The 21,131-nt window shown below is 42.3% G+C and overlaps 1 protein-coding gene across 5 annotated transcripts in view; it reads left to right on the forward strand.

Moving 5' to 3' along the window:
• Positions 1-21,131, forward strand: part of Dennd2b (DENN domain containing 2B) — a 202,199-nt gene that overhangs the window by 105,922 nt on the left and 75,146 nt on the right. The gene's annotated exons all lie outside the window — the stretch shown is intronic.

Raw genomic sequence — 21,131 nt, forward strand, 5'->3', positions numbered from 1 at the left:
AGGAGAGGATAATGATTTGAGAGAGGGTAATATGGACTGGAGAGGTTCGAAAAGACTTCTTAGAGAATGAGGTTTGAGCTGTGATCTCCAAGGTAAGGAGAAGCCAGGAATATGCAGACTTGGAGAAGTACCTTCCTAAAGTAAGGAACAGCAAAGACAAAACCCAGAGGTGGAGATAACTTCATGTGCTGAGTAACTGTGGTTGGAGTATAGGACAAAGTGATTCAGACTGTAAGATGTTGGCTGAGGCCAGTTGAGATTGAACCTGATGGCCATTGTCAGGACTTGAAAACCCAACGTGAGAGGTACACATTCTAGATCTGTCACCCACTTTGGAGTGAGGTGTAAATTTGACAGAGATGGCTAGCTAAGAGCAGCATTGAATCTAATGAAGAGGAATCAAGAAAAAGAGTAAGGAGAAAAAGAAGCAGTCTGGAGTAGGGATGGACATCACCAGGCTCAGCTAGCAGAAGTTGAGTGGATACATTCTTGGGATCAAACAATATGTGTTCACAATTTTCTGAAGATTTTTAGGTCTATGTTATTTCATTAGTAGATGTATTATTGTACCATGCACTTTTATTTGTAATTTTGTCATTTTAGTAAACCCTCATGACAATCTCTGAGTGAATTTATGATACCCTGATGTCTTCAGGAACTCAAAGACACTAACTCGCTTAAACTCTGGATCTAAGTCTATGTGAACCAAAGCATGTGCTCTCTCTACACCCCCATTCTGATTGACATACCAAAAATGTGCTTCCTCTCAGTTACCTGAAACATTTAATGAGTTGTTATGTTTTATTGATGACTTATGTTCTCCTTTCAATCCATTGGAAGTTTTTTGAGTGTTTGTGGAGTTGAATGGAGTATTTTCAACTTGTTCTGAAATGATTACAATGTTAACTACCAAGACTGTCAATCAGAATGAAAAATGAGGCAGGGGGTTGGGATGTATGGCAAGGCTGGAACACAAATAAACTGAATTACCTTTCTCTTTTTTCCCTCTCTCACCCCCTATATTTTTAATTCATGGGTATGTTGTGTGTGTGTGTGTGTGTGTGTGTGTGTGTGTATATATATATATATATATATATATATATATATATATATATATGTACACTTGAGGGCAGGTGCCCTTGGAGGCCGGAAGAAGTCATCAGATTCCCTGGAGCTGGAGTTGAGAACTGTCAATTTAGGATCTGGGAACAGAACTTGGATCTTCTGCAAGAACAGTACATACTCTTTTGTTTTGTTTTGTTTTTGAGAAAGGGTTTCTCTGCGTGTAGCCCCCGCTGTCCTGGAACTCAATCTATAGACCAGGCTGGCCTCGAACTCACAAAGATTTGCCTGCCTGTGTCTCCCAAGTGCTGGGATTAAAGGTGTGCACCATCACTGCCCATCAAGAGCAGTACACACTCTTAACCATTGATCCATCTGTCCTGATCAGCTGCACTCACTCTCTCCCTCCCTCCCTCTGTCCCTCCCTCCTTGGTCTCAAACTTGATGTTTACTTGAGGGTGACCTTGGACAGCTGCTGTTCTTTTTTCTACTTCTGGAGTGCTGAGATTACAGGCACATACCACCATACCTAATTTATGTAATGCTGCAGTATATGCTTTCCTCACATTATTTTCAGTTGTGACTTCTTGGATTTTTATAGTAAGAAGATGGAATTTGGTTTTTAGAAAAAATAATTTATCAGTAAAGTAGTAGTTGCAATAAATAAGCCTTTATTCTGTAGTTTATAGTCTTTTCAAGTCTCTGAGTTCGTTGGAAATGTTTGAAGAAAGAAATTTATCAGGTCACAACTTTGACTTCTTGGAAATTGAACATTGACTACATTGAATTTGTAGATACTTCTTTTTCTGAAGGGACTGAACCTACCTGGCTTAAGGTGCAGGGTTCAGAAGTGAAGGCATGTGTGGGTGCTTCTGAGCTTTTACTCCTGGGAGTTCATGTGATCCATGTTTCACCTAGCCAACAAGCTGGGATGGAACAGTTTGTGAGGGACAGAGCAGGATGAGAGTGAGTTTCAGGTAAGCATAGATTTCTGAGACTCAGAGGAGTTTCTTTTGTAAGTAATGGATTCTACCATCCTACTTCTCATCCCTATCTGATGTCTTACTTCTGAAGGAAAGATATGCGGCTTGTGTGAGGGTGGTTTTTATTTTCAGATTGTGTTTAACACCAATTCATTGAACAAAAATTTAATACTCATCCACCTAGAGCAGAGATGCATAGATGAGTTCCAGGATGAGGCTGAGAAAATGGCCTAAGGTCAGAATTTGAAGAGCTGGACCACCAAGAGCCACGGAATCAATGCTCTAAAAGCAGCAAAGAGCATCTTTGGAATCTGTTTGTGGAAAAGCAGCCTATGAGGCCATGTAGAAGACACAGCTGGAGTGACAGAGATCTTGCCCATCTCATTAGATGTATTATCATGTCTGTCAAAATTGATTTAGAGTAGTAGAAAGTCAGGGAAGTCCAGGGGCAGTCTAAACTCCCCTTACAGAGCTCTTAGGAGCCTTTGATCGAGGTTCTGAGATTTGAACATACACCAAACGCACCCAGAGAGCTTGTTTTCAGTTCACTAAAGCCAAAGTGGGGCTGAGAGTTTGTGTTTTGGACAAGTTTATAGATATGCCTGCGGTAGTTATTGTTGGTGCTGGTGGTGTGGTAGTATATGATGGTGATGGTGTGGGATGGTGCTGGTGCTGATGCTGTATGTGGTAGTGGTGGTAGTGGTGTGTGGTGGTCTTATATATGGTATCGGTGTTGGTGATGTGTGCTGATGGTGGTCATAGTAGTGTGTGTGGAGGTGGTGGTAGTGGTGTGTGTGATGGTGGAAGTGGTGGTATATGGTGGTGGTAGTGGTGTGTGTGGTGGTGGTGGTGGTGATGGTGGTGTGGTGTGTGGTGGTGATGATGATGGCAGCAGTGGTTGTTTTGGACCCTCACTCTGAGAAGCACTGTTTAAGAGGCTTGGTGGTTGAGATGCAGTGGCTTATTCTCTTTGACTAGCCTGGAATTTCATGTGTACAAGTCTAACTTTCAGAAGTTTTTGACAGGTTTGCCCTGTAACACCGACAGAGACTGGTAAAAGTTGTGCTCTTCTAGTCACTTTTCTCATGGTGTCTAAATCATCCCCAGGAGAGGTTTCAGGTGGTGTGTCTCTAAATTGCCGCTTGTCTGATTTTCGGAACATGCCCATCCTGTGCCCTTTATTTCATTAGGACGGCTGACATTTCTGTCAGGAAAGGTTTCCTGCCTGCCCTTGAGCACAGGCACTTGGTTGACTGGGCTGGCTCAGGTGCTGCAAGCAGGCTGAGCATGTGTGTGCTCTGTCTATTAGCCAAGTTTACACAGGGAGATTATCTCCAGCCCAGGAGTTGAATTTCAAGGGCAAAGTCTACAGTTGGCTGTTGAAAAGGTTGAGAACACCAGCTAAGAGGGTTTCACTGACCCAGCCATAGGGGTGCTTCCCACAGAGGTCAGGTTTTTTTACTTGTGAGACTTTCTCTCAGGCAGCATGGCTCCAGATGCCATCACCTTCTTTCTGTTTCGACACCAGAGGCTTCAGGTGAGACACTTGAGTCAGGGCACAAATCTACCCTCTCTTCTTTGTCTGAAGCGTTCTTGGGCTTGCCCTTTCCTTTGAGGAGAGGTTGGGGGCTTCTCTTCTCTACTTGCTCCCTTTTTAAAAGTTTTATTTATTTTTTTATTTTAAAGATGTAAGGACAGGGTCTTGTTTTTTAGTGATTCTGTTTACATAGCATAACACCAGCAAATGATATGGCAAAATAATAGACAGAAAGAGCATTACTCACCTAGAGTTAGGAGAGAGGTGACAAATAGGAAGTTAGTGCTTGGTGTTGAATGTTTCTGGGGGAAATAGTGGTGATGTTTGTACAACTTTATGATGTGATATGATGCCACTGAATTGTACATCAATGTTCAATTAATGAGTAATTGAAATTTTTGAATTATATGTTTTACAAGAAAAAAACCACTCTCTACTAAAAAATATCTCACTTGTACTTTACCAAGAATGTTTTCCTATGTTAGTACTTCCCTCCGGACAGTAGCATTATGCCTTTTTAGATGGACTCTCATAATTTACTTAACCAAGCCCCTAAGGATTGACCTTTAAGTTGTTATCGGTTTCCCCTGCTGTAGGAAGTGGGAGCATTCAGCGTCTTTGTATCAGTGTTCTAATACTTGTGTTCCCTTAGGCTAAATTCCTAGAAGGGAAGATTTGCTGATTAAAGGGTATACTAATTTAAAAATGTTAATAAATATTGCTAAACTGCTTTCCAGAGAAGTTGCATCAGCTTAATTCTCATGAGTGGTATAGGAAAGCACTTGTTTCCACTATACCTTTGCCAATATGTTATTAGCAAGTTTTTAATCTTTGCCAATCTGATAGGTGAAAAAGAATTTCTCTTTTAAAAGAATTTTATATTTTATTATGGGTATATGTTTGAAGTGCCCGTAGAGTCCAGAAAGCATTGGAGTTTGTGGCGGCTGAGCCATCTCTCTCTCCTCTGAAAAGGGACTGCTTTCTGACACTTTATTTAGGTTTCTGTCATTACTAGCAGAATTGAACATTTTTTATGTTTACTGCCAATTTCTTTTATTCTTTGGAGAATTTTATGCTTAAATATGTTGTTCACTTTTCTAATTGGTCCCTTGTAGATTTGTTAAGAATTTACACAAATATATCAGGTCTGGGCCAAATGTGTTGATGGTATTTTTTTCCTCCTTTCTCCTGTTAAATTGATTCTTTACATAAAATTGATAAACTTCGTTTTACTCTTTCTTTTTTTTTAATGAGTTGAGGCCCCACATTCAAGTTCTCATAGTATATCTTCTACTTACGATTTACCATAGCCATTATAAACATTTTTGTGAAACTGTGACTGGGATGTAAAATAAATTAATTTTAAAAAATTTTGCAACACTTACAAAGAAACAAACACATCCAATACAAATAGTAAAGGCAGCAGATTGACAATTATACACAAGTTTTCCCAATTTTGAAGACTCTTTATTTTCTATTATCCTGGATATGGTATTACCATATTCTTTTTCTGTGTGTTTGGGGATAATCACATCTGCCCTCTTGGAAAAACTTTAGAGCGAATTCCTAGATGCAACTGTATGAATGCCGGAGACCTAGATATTGTGACACAAAGCTGCTTCTTTAAGTTAGATGTGGTTGAATGGTCTCATTCTGGCTGAGGTGGCCCATAGGTGGGTATTGACATTAGTGACATAGTGGCAGAGTGAGTGAGCCAAAGTCCCAGAAAGCATTAGGATCCAGAAAGGGTGTGACTTTGGCATAGGAGCAGCAATAAAACATGAACAAATGTGTCTTCTTCAGGGACTAATAAAGAGCCAGGTGTTGTGGCCTAAGCATGTAATCCTAACACTTGGGAGGCAGAAGCAGAGTCAGGGGGAGTGCCACAGTGCCAGTCTAATTTGTCTCAAAAAAAAAAAAAAGAAAAAGAAAAGAAAAGCTAGTTTAGTCCCAGCACTTGGGAGGCAGAGGCAGGTAGATCTCAGTGAGTGTGAGGCCAGCCTGGTCTACAAAGCAAGACGAGTTCCAGGATAGCTGGGACTGTTACACAGAGAAATCCTGTCTTGAAAAACCAGAGAGTGAGTGAGTGAGAGAGAGAGAGAGAGAGAGAGAGAGAGAGACCGACCCTGCCTTGGTGAATAAAGTGGAGAGTGATTAAGGAAGACTCAGTCCTATCTATATATGCATGTGTACAAGTACACCTTCATACATATCCACTCACACACATACATATACCATGCACACATATGCAAGAGTTGGGGGCACATCAGGTGTTTGGAGGTGACACAGTAAATAGAAGCTTTCTTCTTAGTCTAATAAGAAGACTAGGAAGAACCGAGAAGTGTGTGCCTTACTGCACTGTGATTCCTGCCAATGAGTGCTGTGCTGAGTGGGGTGCCATGTCAGATGTCATCCGTTCTGGAAAGCTGGGAAAGTACTGTGGAACTGTGGAGGTAACAAGAATGATGTGCAAAGAAGGGCATAGAGTAGATCTGAAGAATCTGTTGAAGCTTGAGGTTGGTTTTAGTTGTTGCAGTAAACCAGGTGATTGCTGGTAAAGTCACAGGTAAAGTGGGGCAGGGAACAGAGGAAGTGAGTGTAGCCAGAAGTTTTCCTGTGTCCCACAGCCACTCGGTCCCAAATAAACACACAGAAGCTTATATTAATTACAGACTGTTTGGTCTATGGCTCAGGCTTATTGCTAGCTAGCTGTTACATTTTAAATTAACCCATTTCTATTAATCTATATATTGCCACGTGTTTCGTGGCATTACCTGTGTTCCATTACATCTTGTTCTCCGGGAGGCTCTCAGCGTCTCCCCCAACTCCGCCTTTCTTCTCCCTGTATCTTTGCTTGGATTTCCTGCCTGGCTATAACCTGTCTTGCCATAGGCCAGAGCAGCTTCTTTATTAACCAATGGTAGCAACACATATTCACAGCATACAGAAAGACCATCCCACAGCAGGTGAGTCCTAGAGCAGGCTGAGTATGCAGGACTTGCCACAGGTTTGAACATGAATGAAATATTATGTTCAGGGATCATTTATAGAAACATACAGGACTCTGTGGAAAAGTGGATTTTGTGTTTTATTAGGGGTGTTAGACATTCCTTTTTATTTTCCGACAGGAATTCAGTTGGTAATTAAGGGATTTATCTGGTTGTTTCTTTGGAGTATTGTTTAGGTTGTCTCTCCTGTATATTTTCTGTGAACTGTAAATTAGATATATAGGCTAGAACTAGGCTAGACATTCTGGAGGGGACCCCTTTATAAGCAGTGCAGAGGATCATAGGCATATAAATCTAGATACTGCTGTTAAATTTGGTTACTGCTTAAAGTAGACCAGCCCGATATATCCATTGTAAAATTATAGTTTTCATTTTGTGAAAGTCACCCCTGGGTGACCTTTGGCACTGCTCCTCTTTAATTTTTGACTTAAGTGGTTTTATTTTTTAAACGTTGTATTATGGGAAATGTCAAGCATACCCAGAAGTAGAGTTGAAGATGAATAGCCCTATAACCACTATTCAGCATCAATTACTATCAGCACCGGGCTAGCTGGCTTTGTTCCTATGTGGGTTTACCCCTCCATTACCAGATTTTTGAGGCAAATTCCAGGCATCATACTTTTTTTGTTGTTGTTGTTGTTTTTGTTTTTTGTTGTTTTTTTTTTCCGAGACAGGGTTTCTCTGTGTAGCTTTGCACCTTTCCTGGATCTCGCTCTGTAGACCAGGCTGGCCTCGAACTCACGGAGATCCGCCTGCCTCTGCCTCCCGAGTGCTGGGATTAAAGGCGTGCGCCACCACCGCCTGGCCGGCATCGTACTTTTTTAACCAGTGACATTTCAGAAGAATTCTCTAAAACACTTTCAAGATATGTTTGCTGATCCACTGGTTTGCCTAAGGACAAGATATATAGTCTTGAGTGCTAAGGTCCAAGGGTTACTGTATGATGACTAATATAGACCAGGGTTTCAAACAGTAGTAGGTATTAAGGTTGCCAGAAAGAGAGAGCTGTAGGTAGCCTAGTGTATTTTAGGGCAGGGGATGGCGTGTGTTGTGGTGAGGAATTTGAAGTCTTGATCAGTGAGCAAGAAAAGACAAGGTGAGAAAACTCAAATACCATTGAGCTTGTTGTGCCCCAAGATGTTGCTGTCTCCTGGTTTGTGTTGGGGAAGCAAAAAAGGGTGAAGGATTAATAAGAAGGAGAACTGGGATATGTAGGAGGAACAGGATCCCCTTAGCAGAGAGACTTGATCACTGAAGCGGAGTCAGGGGTATTGGCCAGCAAGCCCACTGCTCATGCTTTGCCCCCCAGGGATCCCTTTGCAGAAGGTGCATGTTGATTGGCGTTTGTCTTGTTTGCCCCTCTTTGGAAGAGTTTCTTCTGTGCTGTATATACTGCTTACTGGATTTGGATGGGTGGGCACTGAATGAGACAGCTCCCAGCATTTTCCTACTGTTGAAACACTTGCCTCTTAAACTTCTGGGAAACCCCCAAGGCTCAAGACTGGAGGGAATGACTTCTTTTCTGAACTTACCTGGTTTTTAGCTTTGTCTCTATGAAAATGAAAATGAAATGAAATGAATGGAAAAAATGAGGATATGATTGCCCCTATGTATAGTTGGGGTTTATTGTAGATATGAGGGAGAAAACAGCCAGAGGCATCTGGAAGGGTCCAGACTGAACCAGGCCATGAGAGAAGAGAGGAGGGGAGAGAGCAAGAGAGGAAGAGAAGAGAGAGGAGAGAAGGGGCTATGAGGCCAGGAGTGAGCCAGGAGACCAGGAGGACAAGAGGAGCAAGAGACTGCGTAGCCAAAATGGCTGAGGTTATATAGGAACCAGAGGAGCTAGGGGAAGGGAAGGGAAGCTTAGGCCTGGAGTGATTTGGGGTAAGGGGTCAGATGAGAAGTGCTGAGAGGAGCCAAGACTCTGTCACAGGTATTGATTGGCCCTGCTGAGAGAGACTGGAGGCCAGTATCTGCTTTGATATGTTAAATAGGCACCTCAATAAGCCATTTGTCCCAGTTTCTTTGAGACCTAACAACCAGGGAAGGCATACCTGTCTGCTAGGGTAGTAACCATCAAGTGTCCAGTAAAGGCACATATTGTAGCTGCAGAGTTTGGGAGAACTTTGATCAGAATCATGTCATTAGCTAAGCCGTGAAAACTTGAAAGTGGCAGTTACTCCTTTCAAAGATTGTATTTTTTGAGGCTAGGGATGTAACTCAGAGGCAGATCACCTCCTTAGCATGTACAAGACCTTGGCTTCAACCCTCGGCATCATAAAAGAAAACAAAATGAAACAAAAGATAGCATCTCTTGAAATACTCTGAGAGTGGTCGTTACTGAAGAAGATTGATGAAAAGAGAGCTGGGAGAAAAGAAGTCCTCTTAGCTGAACCAGCATCTCCTCAGTGGTGAAGTAAACTGGAGTCTGTGCCCAGGGGAGCATTACAAGTGGGATGATTTCTCACTGAATGTCAAACACATCTGTTTAAGAGTGACTGACACTCTCTTTAATGACTTTGTGAGTTTCAATGCTGGGAAACAAGTTAAGCTGTGTTTGGAGCTCATTTCCTCATAATGTTTGTGTATGTGCATGCATGTACATGTGCATGTGCACACATGTATGTAAAGTGGTACATTAGCTCTGCTATGTTCATCTTTTCCAGGAGGGTAGTAGCTATTATTTATATATCAATACAACATATGAAACATTTTTGCATAAGCAAACCTTAAAGCATATGAAACATTTTTGCATGCCTTATTTCCTTGGATTTATAGTCCATCCTTTCAGAAGAGGAATTGAAGTGGCTGGCTTTAGAAGACCCAGTAAAAGCAACACCCACTGTACTTTCGATGGGATAGTATCTAGAAGGGGGATTTTGAAGTTAGACCCAGTTTGAATTCTGGCTCCTGCTTTTGCTAACTATACTTTGGGCTTTGGTTTTCTTGCTTGTTAAAATAAATAGAATTGGTAACACTTACCTCATGGGATTGTTTTAGAGTATTAAATGAATTAGCATAATTTAATGCATGGGAACAATGCTCTGCATACAAGATGACTGGTAAAAGAAACCTTAACCTTATTAATAACAGAGTAACAGGTAATTGGCATGAAGGAAGTGTGCACAGTGTTCTAGTCTTGCTCATGTCTGAGGCTTCCAGCAGCCTTCCACTCTGACTGCAAGTCCTTGGAGGTTTGAGTCTCAGAGCAGATCAAGGTTTTTCTTTTCTTTAAGTTTCATATTGTAAGGAAATTTATATGGATAGCTAAGGTAATGTTAGTGATATATTGGATGTAATTCTTTTTGATTTTCACTTTGTTTAGCATTGGTGTATGTGAGAGTATGTGGGTGTGCATATGACATGGAGATCAGTGGACAGTTTTTCTTCATCCATTGTGCATTCTGGGTTGTCAGGCTTGCAGAGTAAACACTTTTACCTGTTGAGTAATTTTTTTTTATTAATTTTGTATTGTTGGTTTTATAGTTATAGCTACAGCAGTTTTGCCAGTTTTACAATAGATGCTTATGCATTATTAGTTTCTTATAGTTCTCCTGTGCAGACTTCCAATAAAATTCAAATGTATTGTATAAAACTGTAACTTGTCAAAAATCACTGTATAAGGAGCTAAGCTAATAGGCACCTTCTGGTGACCTAACTGATAGAAAAATTGGACTTGACATATCAGGGGCATTGGTACCCCTGCCCCCACACTTTGTGGTAGAATTTTGTTAAGAATTGTGCTATAATTCAAGACCCTGAGTTCTGTATTCTATACTTTGTATTCTGTATTTCCAACTAAATATAGAGCCATATACTTCAGAAACTAGATAAAAAAGGTTGGCTTCCTACTATCAAGTTAGAATCTTAGTAACATATATTTTTGCTTGTATTAAAGGAGTATTCTGAATAAATCTTTTTCTTTATTTGGGGGGTGGTTTTTTTTTGAGACAGGATTTCTCTGTGTAACAGCCCTGGCTGTCCTGGAACTCTCTATGTAGACCAGGCTGGCATCAAACTCACAGTTCTGCCTTTGCCCCCTGAGTGCTGGGATTAAAGCATGTGTCACTAACACCTGACTTAATAAATCTTTATTATAGCCTTGAGAGCCCTAGTATCTCGTAAGTACTTTTCTTTCACCTTCCAACACTGCTGAGAGATCAGGTGAGCAAGCCTCTTGCATTCCTTACCTATCTCTACCTGGTTTTAAAGATTCAGAAATGTCAGGCAGAGATTGCTCTTTGCTTTATTGCTCTGTGTGGCTTTCTAATTGGGACATAACTCACCATTTCTATGTAACACCAGCCCTGGACATTTCCTTAACAAAGCCCATCCATGTCACAAATACATCATGGGATTATAGTGACTGGGGAGAGGCCCTAGCTGGGAGGAGTTGATGTTATTCCAGAAGATGAAAACAACAAGGCAGGCAAGTGGCTTCCTCCTGGGGCATAGGGTATTTCCTTGTCTGGTTACCTAGCCATCCTTGTTTATCAGAGGCAGGTGGAATGATAGGTTTGTATGCTTGTCATTGTACCCTCTTGAGCCTTTTACTCTTTTTAATAGGAATCCTAGAAAACAGGTTGAACTGCCATGTTGATCTACTTGATGATGACTTTCCATCATCTCAGGGTATGTTCAGGCTTTGTGGTGTAGGGATGGAGCTGATAGTAGAAAAGCAGTCATGTGGTTTCTTAGATGATAGCCACAGTCCAAAAATAGAAAGGTGGCTTAATTTCAGCAGACATTGTGGCATTTTAGGTGGTTTGCTGTGCTGTGGGGGGAAACCATACCCAGAAGAAAACACGTATGATGATGGAGTGGCTGGGTTAGCTAGTAGACACCAGACAGTCAATACCTGTTGATGAGTTTCTGTTTAGGTGTATTGCATTTGCTCAAATGCAAGATTGGCTTGTGACTGTTAACCTATTGTGCACTGGTCAGTGTTGCTTGTCATCTTCCTTAAGTTTTGTTAGCTTTTTTATTTGGAACTTATGTAGACCAGGCTGGCCTTGAACACACAAAGATATGCTTGCCTCTGTCTTTAGAGTGCCAGAATTAAAGGTATGTGCCATCACACCCAGCAAATTTTGTTAGCCTTTATCTTATTAATTCTAGAGAAATAGAGTTGCCACTTATGTGGACTTGACACAAGCCACTTTGCTATAATTGCTTTTGTTTTCTCAGTCACTCTCCTCATCACAGGTAGCTCAGTCTACCATTCTAGCTGCACCAAAAGGAGCTGGGCTCCATGGCAGGTTCAGAATCTCCCAGTAGGCTCTTGCTTATTACCTTTTTGTTCCTGCTGTTCTTAATTCTCAACCTGCTCTAGAACCTCTAAGTCCAGCTCTTTCTCCAAACTCTCATTTTATCAAGTTCTGTCTACACCACTGCATCTCTCTCTTTCTCTGCTACAGTGTGCCATTATTCCAGCTAAATCACAACTGATACTGGCAGGACCAGCTCACTTTTATTTCTTTTTTTCGCTTTTTCTATTGTTTTATGAAAAATTAATAAAAACATTAGGAAGAAAATAAAAACAATTTATTAATATTTGGCATATATTTCCTTATGGGTGGTTTTCATATGAGACACACACACACATAGTATTTTCTCAATATGGCATCAATTGCATTTAGGCTTTGTAACCTACTTTTTTTGCTACTAATTTTGATTGAGTATCTCTACAAATACTATTTAGAACTATTTGGTAATATTAATCCTGCATAGGATTTCATTGTATGAATGAATCAGTTTGATAGTAGATTTTTGGGTTGTTTAGAAATTGGCAATTTTTATATTTCTATTTCCAGTGGTGAATCTGCCTGCTATAATTTCAGGATAATTATTTCTGTAAGTTTCTATAAGAAAATGGAATTGCTAGTCTAAAAGGCATGTTGCATATGTAAGTTATTTAGTAATAATAATAATATCTTTTTGCTTTTTAAAAAACTGTCTTTTGAAGCTTAGATAAGTATATGGGTAAAAGGTTAATATAAGAAAATACATGCATAAATTAATTCAACTTAATTGGTGTATACTTTGTCACTGTTGAACAGTGAGTGAGGGCTGCTGTCTTCCTGTCTTGTGTATCCTCTTAACATGCAGTAAGTAGCACAGCCAATACCTTGGGCCCCATCACTTGGACCAGTTCTACTTTCTAGATTCTAAACTTTGAAAATTGCCCTCGATCATATCTCCTCTCTATCCTTCCTTCCATTCTCCCTTATCTTTCCTCCTCACACCTTCTCCAGCCTTTCTTCTCTGCCTGAAAGCTTCATAGCTGCCCCCAAGGACTGTCCACTTGAAGATTTTCTCTTCAGCCTAAACCTGATTAACTCAGGTCACTTCCATGTCTTTCCTGGTCATGTTCAGACTCTTCTGCCATTGCCTCCAGACTGGAGAATGACTTCATCTTTTACTGAAGCACAGAACCTTGTCTGTTGTTTCTTTCCTAAGTATTTTTGTGGTTCCCTAGAGTAAAGATCCTTAATTTGTCTCCTGAAGATTTCAGAGACCTGGCATTTCTTATGTATTCCCATCTATCCTCCTTCCTACTCCCCTTTCAACTCAGTAGCCATCAGCTTGAACATCTCTTAGCTGTTCATGTTTTCTACTTATCTTCCTCCAGACTTTGCTAATGAAGTTCCATCTGCCCAGTGGTGCCTCTATTCTTGCACCATTGACTGGGCCACTTAATTCATCTCTCTACTGGCATTTAAAATACTTGTCTCTGTATCTACCCTGCTAGACTATAAGCTCCTGATGATGGACTTTGTGTCTCCTGTATCTTGGTGCTTGACAAAAACTGAACACATTTGTGTGTGCTTGGCACATTTGGTGTTTGGTAGGTGTTAATTGAATACACACATGATTGCAAATATCAATGAAGAAGGAAGACTTACCTGGGCTTATCAAGAACTGATGCCGGCTCCTTCTCCTGGTCTTATAAGTAAGACTCAGGGTTATAGCTTGATCTGGGCCAACACAGAGCTATCCAAGCCTCTGTCCCCAGTTACAACTAGGGAAGCCTAAAGTTTGGCCTGGAATGTATGTTTTAATTATGTATCCCTGGCTGACCTTGACCTTACTGTATAGACCAAGCTGGCCTGCAATTTACAGAGATCTGTTTGCCTCTGCCTCCTGAGAACTGGGATTAAAGGTATATACCACCCCACCCAGCCCCAGCAGGAATGGGAGTCTTAAGTGCCAAGAGCTCCATCAGGGTATGGTAGGGTTTTGGGATTTAGGTTGGGTACACTCTTGCACTGCAGGGAGGGGATCTTAGAGTAGCACAGTGAAAGGAAATACTAAGCATGCTCTTGGCAGAGGAGAGCACAGAAGGGTAGGAGAGCCTGAAGACCCTGAGTGAAGGTTTTATTTTTCATTAAGTGAGGTCAGTTTCTTTCATTCTTATTGCCTGCCTGAAGTTGAGGCCCAGTTAGATATGGGGAAGCACTGCAGGCATAAATTTAGTAATTCGCCCTGTCTTGGGACCTTGCTCTTCATCTCAGTCTGTGTTTCATTTTGTCTCATTACTCCTTGTCCCTCCCTAAAGGCCTGGCCTCCATTTCTTTTCTCATAGAAATCCTACTTGAGCTGCTCCAGCCTCTGAACTTCACCCACTGTAAATACTTTTAGTCTGTATCCCCCATTTGAGTTGTTTGCTGATAACCCTCTCCTCCCTACCCTAGTCTGTGAACTCCTTAAGATATTTTTCCCACTTCTGAAAACAAAATAGTAATCAAATAATTCACACTGATTTTGCTGAGCAGCCTGATAGCAGAACTTAGGGGAGAGTCTACAACATAAAGCTGAAAGTGGGAAAAGATGGGAAAGCTGAATTCAGTCTTAACTGGTTCTATAGAGTTGGTCTTGAGACTTCATGTCTCAGTTTTCTGCCTCCAAGGCTGGAAGTATCTTTCCCTAGATTTTCCTGAGCTGTGACTTTCCCCTAGGTTCTGGTGGTGGTGGTGGTGGTGGTGGTGGTGGTGGTGGTGGTGGTGGTGGTGGTGGTGGTGGTGGTGGTGGTGGTAGTATATGTGTGTGTGTGTGTGTGTGTGTGTGTGTGTGTGTGTGTGTGTGTGTGTGTGTGTGAAGTCAAAAGACTCCTAAGCTACTAGAGCTGGCAAAGTGAACTAATTTGTTCACAATATTTAGTTATGTTGGTGCATAAGAACAAAACTATGTTTCTTAATGTCACTCTCAGTTCCTTCCATCATTTAAAAAACCTGTGTGTACCATGTTTGAGACAGGGTCTCTTATGCATTGCTTTCAGTGACTCTCCTGTCTCCACCTCCATCTCCCTATAGGTCTATACTAGGATTATAGATGTATGCTCCTGTGTCCAGCTTTCATGTAGGATCTGAGGATCTGAACTCAAGTTTTCAGACTTACATGACAGACACTTTACCCACTGAGCCATCTCCCAAGCTCAGGGACTTATTTTTATTTAGTTCTCCTGCCTGTCCAAGTGGGCAGTTAGGTGGTGAGGGCAAGGGAGAGAGTGGTTTCCTGAATTTTGGCACTTGCAACAGCATTCAGCATACACACAGGTTAGGGGATTAGGTATCAGTGTGGGCTCCAGAGAAGAAGAGGGACCCCAGCAATAGTAACAAACTTCAAGTTAACCTTGTCTCTTGGCTCCCTAGGGCATGGGAGCTGACGGCACAAACAATTGATTGTGGCTGGAAGGATCCTCTCCACCAGCTCCTTTCTTGAGCTGGAAACAGGGTGCAGAGCAGCAAGCCAGTTGGCAGACTTGCCTTTTCTGCCTTAAAGTACTTTGTTTCTGTTGCTAACAACAGACATGGGTAGTGTAAATAAAACACAGACTCATAGGCACAGAGACACATGGAATCAGAACTGAGGGGACAGGGGGAAGGGCTGAAGTGGACAGAGACTGAAAATGCACAGATGAATCTCTGAAGGTACTGTATGCACTGCACCCTCTCTACAGCCTTGACAGTGAGCCTATCATAGGGCTGGCTGTGTGGGAGACCCTCCACTGCTGGGGAGCAAGAAAGATTTGGATGACAGGTTTCAAAGATGAAATGCTCAATACAGCTGGCTGTGCTTTGCTCTGGCTGACACTCCTGCAAGCTAAATGCTGATAATCTGAGGCCAGATGGTGGCTTCTTTCCTCTCCCCTTTCCTTTCTTTGAGACTTTACTCACTGGTCTCTGTTAGTGTTGATGCTGGTGATGGGCAGTTACCAGCCCTGAATGACAGGATGGTAACTGTCATTTATGAGTAGGGAGGACTGGAGACTGAAGGGTAAAGAGAAATAGTGATACATACATATATATACATACATACATACATACATACATACATACATACATACATACACACACACATATGTGTGTGTATATGTATGTATGTGTGTGTATATATGTATATATGTGTGTGTGTGTATATATATATATATATATATATATATAGTCTTGCGTTGGGTATCTCCTCTGGGTGTCACTTAAGAGTGCTCCCTGAAGCCAGAGTCGACTGGTTAGGAGGCAGTGAAGGGGGAAAAACTGTAAAGAGCACAACATAGTTAACTTCTTTATAGTTCACTATATTTGGCTCTTACTCATACACCTAAGAAATGGCTCCAAGGACATCTTGGGCCCCTCTTCCTAAACTTGTCCTTGAAACCTCTGGGGCTGTTACTGGCTTCGTTGGGCTGCTGAATATTTTTGCATATTCCTTGCCAGGAACTAATGTCCTTGGGCCTCAGCTGGGGTGTATCCCCAGTCCAGCCATCTGGAAGGTCAGAGTTATTAGCCACTAGAATGTGCCCATTAGCTCTTGGAGGGGTTACAACCTGTTAGTGGAATCCTAAGCCTGGGAACTGCTTCTCTCACAGGGCCTTTCACATTTGGAACAAGCTAACTGGTGTAGTACTCCCTTATTTGGACACTAAATTTTCTGGGTGAGATTGCAGTTCTCCTTTGTCGTGGGTGAGTTTTTAGAGTATCTGACATCCTTGTGAGTGGTTTTTCAGAAGATAACCTAACACCAGAACATGTACTTTTCTTCACTTGAGCCTTTCTGTGGCCTCTAGCCCATTTGCTTATGAGATCAGAAAGAGGTTCCCATATTCAACATGCTCATTGGCCTCTCTAGGTAAGGAGTGGAGAACACCACCATAGAGCCAGAGGCAGTAGAAACTTGAGTCTGGCTCTAGGGCTTGTGGGGAGCTTTGTGTCTGGCACTAGAAACATATCTAGGAGAACTTTCTGTGCTTTGAGAAACTTGATGTGCCCATCAACCTGGCTTCATGTAGGGCCAGAATACCAGGAACAAGGTGCAGGCAGGGATTTGGGCTGGTGATGGTGGGTTGTAGTGGTGCTGCCACAGGTAAAGAACTTTTGTGGGTCTCTGAGAGCACACTTCCCCTGACCACCCCACACTTCTCTGAGACAAGCTAACCCTACCAGAAGGGCAGCTCTGGTAACCTTTGGCTGCCCCTTTGATTGTTTCCTGCCCGCCTAGGAGGTGATTGCTAGTGACAGTGACATTGGATCCTAAGGCAGTCAACAAAGGTGTGCTTTTCCAGCTGCAACTTGCTGAAGCAGCCTTTTAATCCAGTGGGTGAAAGCTTTGGGCTTAAAGAGTCATGCCAAGAAGGCATAAGGCTTAAAGATTGGTAGGGCCGAGGAGTGGAGTTGAGGCCTCCTCATGCTGTCCTCAAGAAGTCTGAAGGCTGACCAACTAAAAACTGCTGCTGCCCACAAGGAAAGTGTTTTCCTAGTGGAAAGGCCTTCCTGTGCAGTACAGTTTCACTCAACCCCCACACAAACTCTTTGTACTTAGACTGTCTCCATCCTACAGATGAGGAAAGTGTAGCTTAGACAGATTAGCTTTCCTCCAAAGCTTTGTAGCAATTGGGGAAATTTTATAACCAGATTTCATTAACTACTTGAAATTACTCCAAGACTACTCTTTTTCCCATTATTCCTTGTAGAGGAAACCACAACAAGCTATTATTTTAAGAAAGCTTTTAATTTTAGAATAGTTTCAGGTTTATAGAAAAGTTGCAAAGAAAGCACTGAAAGTTCCCATAGGTCCTGTAAGCCATTAATATTTTTTTTCCTCTTTTTCTGGTCTATTTATGAGGATTTATTGGGGGTGGGGAGCAGATTTGGAGTGAGGACATTTTTTTCCAGCTTGATGAATTTTGTGCTAACATTTTTTGAGAGTCCATTAGGGTATAATAATTTTTTCTAGGATCCATTTTGTCTCAGCTGGACTGGACTGGACCTGGCTTTGCTGTCTAGTTTCAGAGTCAAATTTTCTGCTTCTGCTCAGTGGGACCAGGTGGTAACTGAGTTCCTAGGAGTTGGGGAAGGCAGGTAGTTGTTGGGAAGCTTCTGTACTGTGTTATCTGGGAGGGTTCTTTCAAGGTAGTGCTCATATTTTCAGCTGGTGTTAGCTGGCTTAGAGCCAGAGCTCTCCTGAGGGACAGAAGGAGCATCTGGGTGATGAGGCCTGTTTTCGTTATGCCTTGAGTCTGTCCTTGTATGGTGCCATGGTAGTTCAAGGTGGTCGCCGCTCTGGGCCCAGGCCTCAGTCCATAGGAATACAGACAGTGGGTAGTAGTGTGATGTCTACGGGCAGCTGCTGTGCTTTGCTTTGGGGCCCAGGCACATTCTCCATTTAAGGGAAAGGGGTCTGCAAACTTCTTGGCTGTGGGTGTGAATGGGCTGGCCTGAAGTCTGCTCATGGCCTTTGCTGGATGTGCTTTTTCAATGAGATCATTTCAGAATTGCATTCCAATGAAATTATATTTTACTCAAGAGGTGAAGCTGGATTTGTGTAATAGCACTGACTCTAACACACAGAGCTTGGAGAAGGCAGAATGAGTAGGATAAGCAGCTTGTCTTTTGGTAGAGTAGAGATTGAATTCAGGATGGTACATTGTGAGTTTACCCAGGAAGTGAAATTGCAGTACAGGGAAATTCAGTACAGGGAAGGGAGGCTTGGGTTATGTTTTCCCAGCTGCCTGCCACCCCCAGGCAGTATGAGCTCAGAAAGGGCAAGTAGTGAATGATGCTTAAGGCTTCTGTGCCTATGGCTGCTGGACCGCTCTGGAAGCAGAAGTGTCCCTATGTTTTGTCATTTAAAGCCCAACCCTGTTCTCACCTATTTGGCCTATTTTCCTTCATCTCATCTCCCACCACTGCTCCCCTTTCCTCCTCCTCCTACCACTATCATCTATTTCTACTCACAACATTTGTGGCACCAAGTATATAGTAAGCCATCTTCCTGCCCTATCCACAGCAGCCAATTCTGCAGCTCTGGACACCAACTAGAGTTCTTATAATCTAATTTAATTTTGACACTGACTACTTAGAGTTAGCATAAACCCTACAGTTTAAGGGCTTAGTCTCATATGACTGCCTCCACTCACTAGTCTAGCCCACCCATATTTCTGGCCAACTAGCTATAAAGTTAGGGGCTTCCTTCTCCAACTCCTCCCATGGGTTTGATATTTTGTGGAATGGCTCACAAAACAGAACTCAGAAAAAGTGTACTTACTTGTTACCAGTTTATTATTAAGGACACAACTCAGGACCAGCCGATTGAAAGACCTGCATTGGGAAGGATATTGGGAGTGAGGAAATAGTCAAGTCACACTCCTCCTGGGTTGCCCTCCAGCACTCTGACATGTTTACCTACCTAAAGGTCTTTGAATTCCCAAGGTCAGGAGTTCTGTGGAGCATTTGTTATAGAGAAGTGATGGATTATGTCATCGGGGGTTCAGTGGAGGGTTTGTTATGTAGGTGTGATGGATTGATTATGTGATCAGTACTGGTGATCAGCTCCCATCTTCAGCTCTCTTCTCTCCCCAGAGGCTCGGGGATGAAGCTTCAACCTCCTTAGTCTTTCTGGTCATTGGCTCCTATCCACAAAGAGTCACCTCATTAGCATAATAAACTCGGGTGCTGTTGAAAGGGGCTTGTCTCTCCTCTTCTGCTGTCCCTTGGATATATCATTGAGGAAATCCCCAGGGTGCTTAAATCTCTGTCAGGAGTCAGGAAGAAAACCAACTCTTAATTCTTACTGTATCACATGTACATACAAAGACCCTGTGTGCTGGTGACCCTTGATTATGCTGCTTGGTATGGTGTTTTGTATTTTGCTGTATTCACTCTTAGCTCAGAATGTCCCACTCACCTTCTGTGGCAAGCAGAACTCCAGCTATTGTCAAACTCATTTCCAGCCTTGCCTTCTCCAAGCAGTTTTGAAAACATTGCCTTCAGTTATTTTCTGGTACCTGTGTGTTCTTGTTGCCTTTTGTGCATCTGGCTGTTCCTTCACTGCTCGTGTTTTAGAGGACAAAGACTATTTTCAGGGCTGGTGAGATAGCTCATCTGTTAAATACCTTGCTGTGCAATCCTGATGATCTGAGTTCAATCCCCAGAACTCACAGGAAAGTAGATAGAAAGAGCCAACTCCACAAAGTTGTCCTCTGATCGCCACATGCATTTTATGGCACACATGCCCACATGCATACATCATGAACACACACACAATAATAATGATAATTTAATTTTTAAAGAGACTGTTTTCCCTAGTAGTACCTAGCACAAGGGTTAGTAAGTACCTATGAAATGGCTTTTAAGGTAGAGTTGATGTTGATACTATAGTCATGTTCTAGTCAGGGCCACCATAGAATGGTGGCTAATGTAGTGTGACTTCTGAGGCCAGAAAAGGTGGTAGGTGTCTACATCTCTTGGTACTCAGCATAGGGAAGTTTGTGGAATAACAAGACAGAGAACCCAGTAAGTTCTTTGTTTCATAGACAGATTACAAGGGTTGGGCCTGGACTCATTCAAGATTAGATAAAACTACTTCCTGAGCATCTTTGCAAAACTTCAGTGGAGGAGAGGAATGAACTCTAGGTTTGGAATTGGATTCTGGTGGTGGTAGTGGTGATGATAGCTTAGTAGTAGTAACAACTGTGTAGCAACTACATAGCCCTTCCTAGGAAGCAGATGCCATCACTTTCTATATATCAAGTCATTTGTCCATAGAGTAGCCTGTGAGGTAGCCATTATTAATTGTTGTTGAAGAAAGAAATTGAGGCCACAAAGCTACTTGGCAGTTCTAAATCTGGTTCTGTATATAGTTGGGTAAGCTTTTGGGCAAAATATTTTGTTATGATTAGGGAGACAGACCCCGAGGGCATCCATGCATGCAGGGAATCATGCTGGCATGCTGGGCAGATGCAGTGGTGGGCTGGAGGCGACCTACTACATGCAGGCATGGCGGCGGCGGGGTGGCAGGTGGACATTCACAACCCAGATGCTACATCCCCACAGAAATGGTTTATTATAATAGAGAGACGAAGAGAAGATAGGAAAGAAGAGGGGGGGGATGGAGTTTTTCCTTAAGGTGTGGCTTATAAGTCAGGACACAGGGTGGCCCCAAGGGGTGAGATCAGAATATTAACATATTCCACCTCCCAGAGCCCCAGCCTTCTTTGTGAAAGGGAGAAAATACCTACTGTGTCTAACCTTCGGGGTTTGTTGGTGG

Source organism: Peromyscus californicus, unplaced genomic scaffold, assembly GCF_007827085.1.
Source record: "Peromyscus californicus insignis strain IS unplaced genomic scaffold, ASM782708v3 Scaffold_4__1_contigs__length_199733344, whole genome shotgun sequence".
NCBI lineage: Eukaryota > Metazoa > Chordata > Mammalia > Rodentia > Cricetidae > Peromyscus > Peromyscus californicus.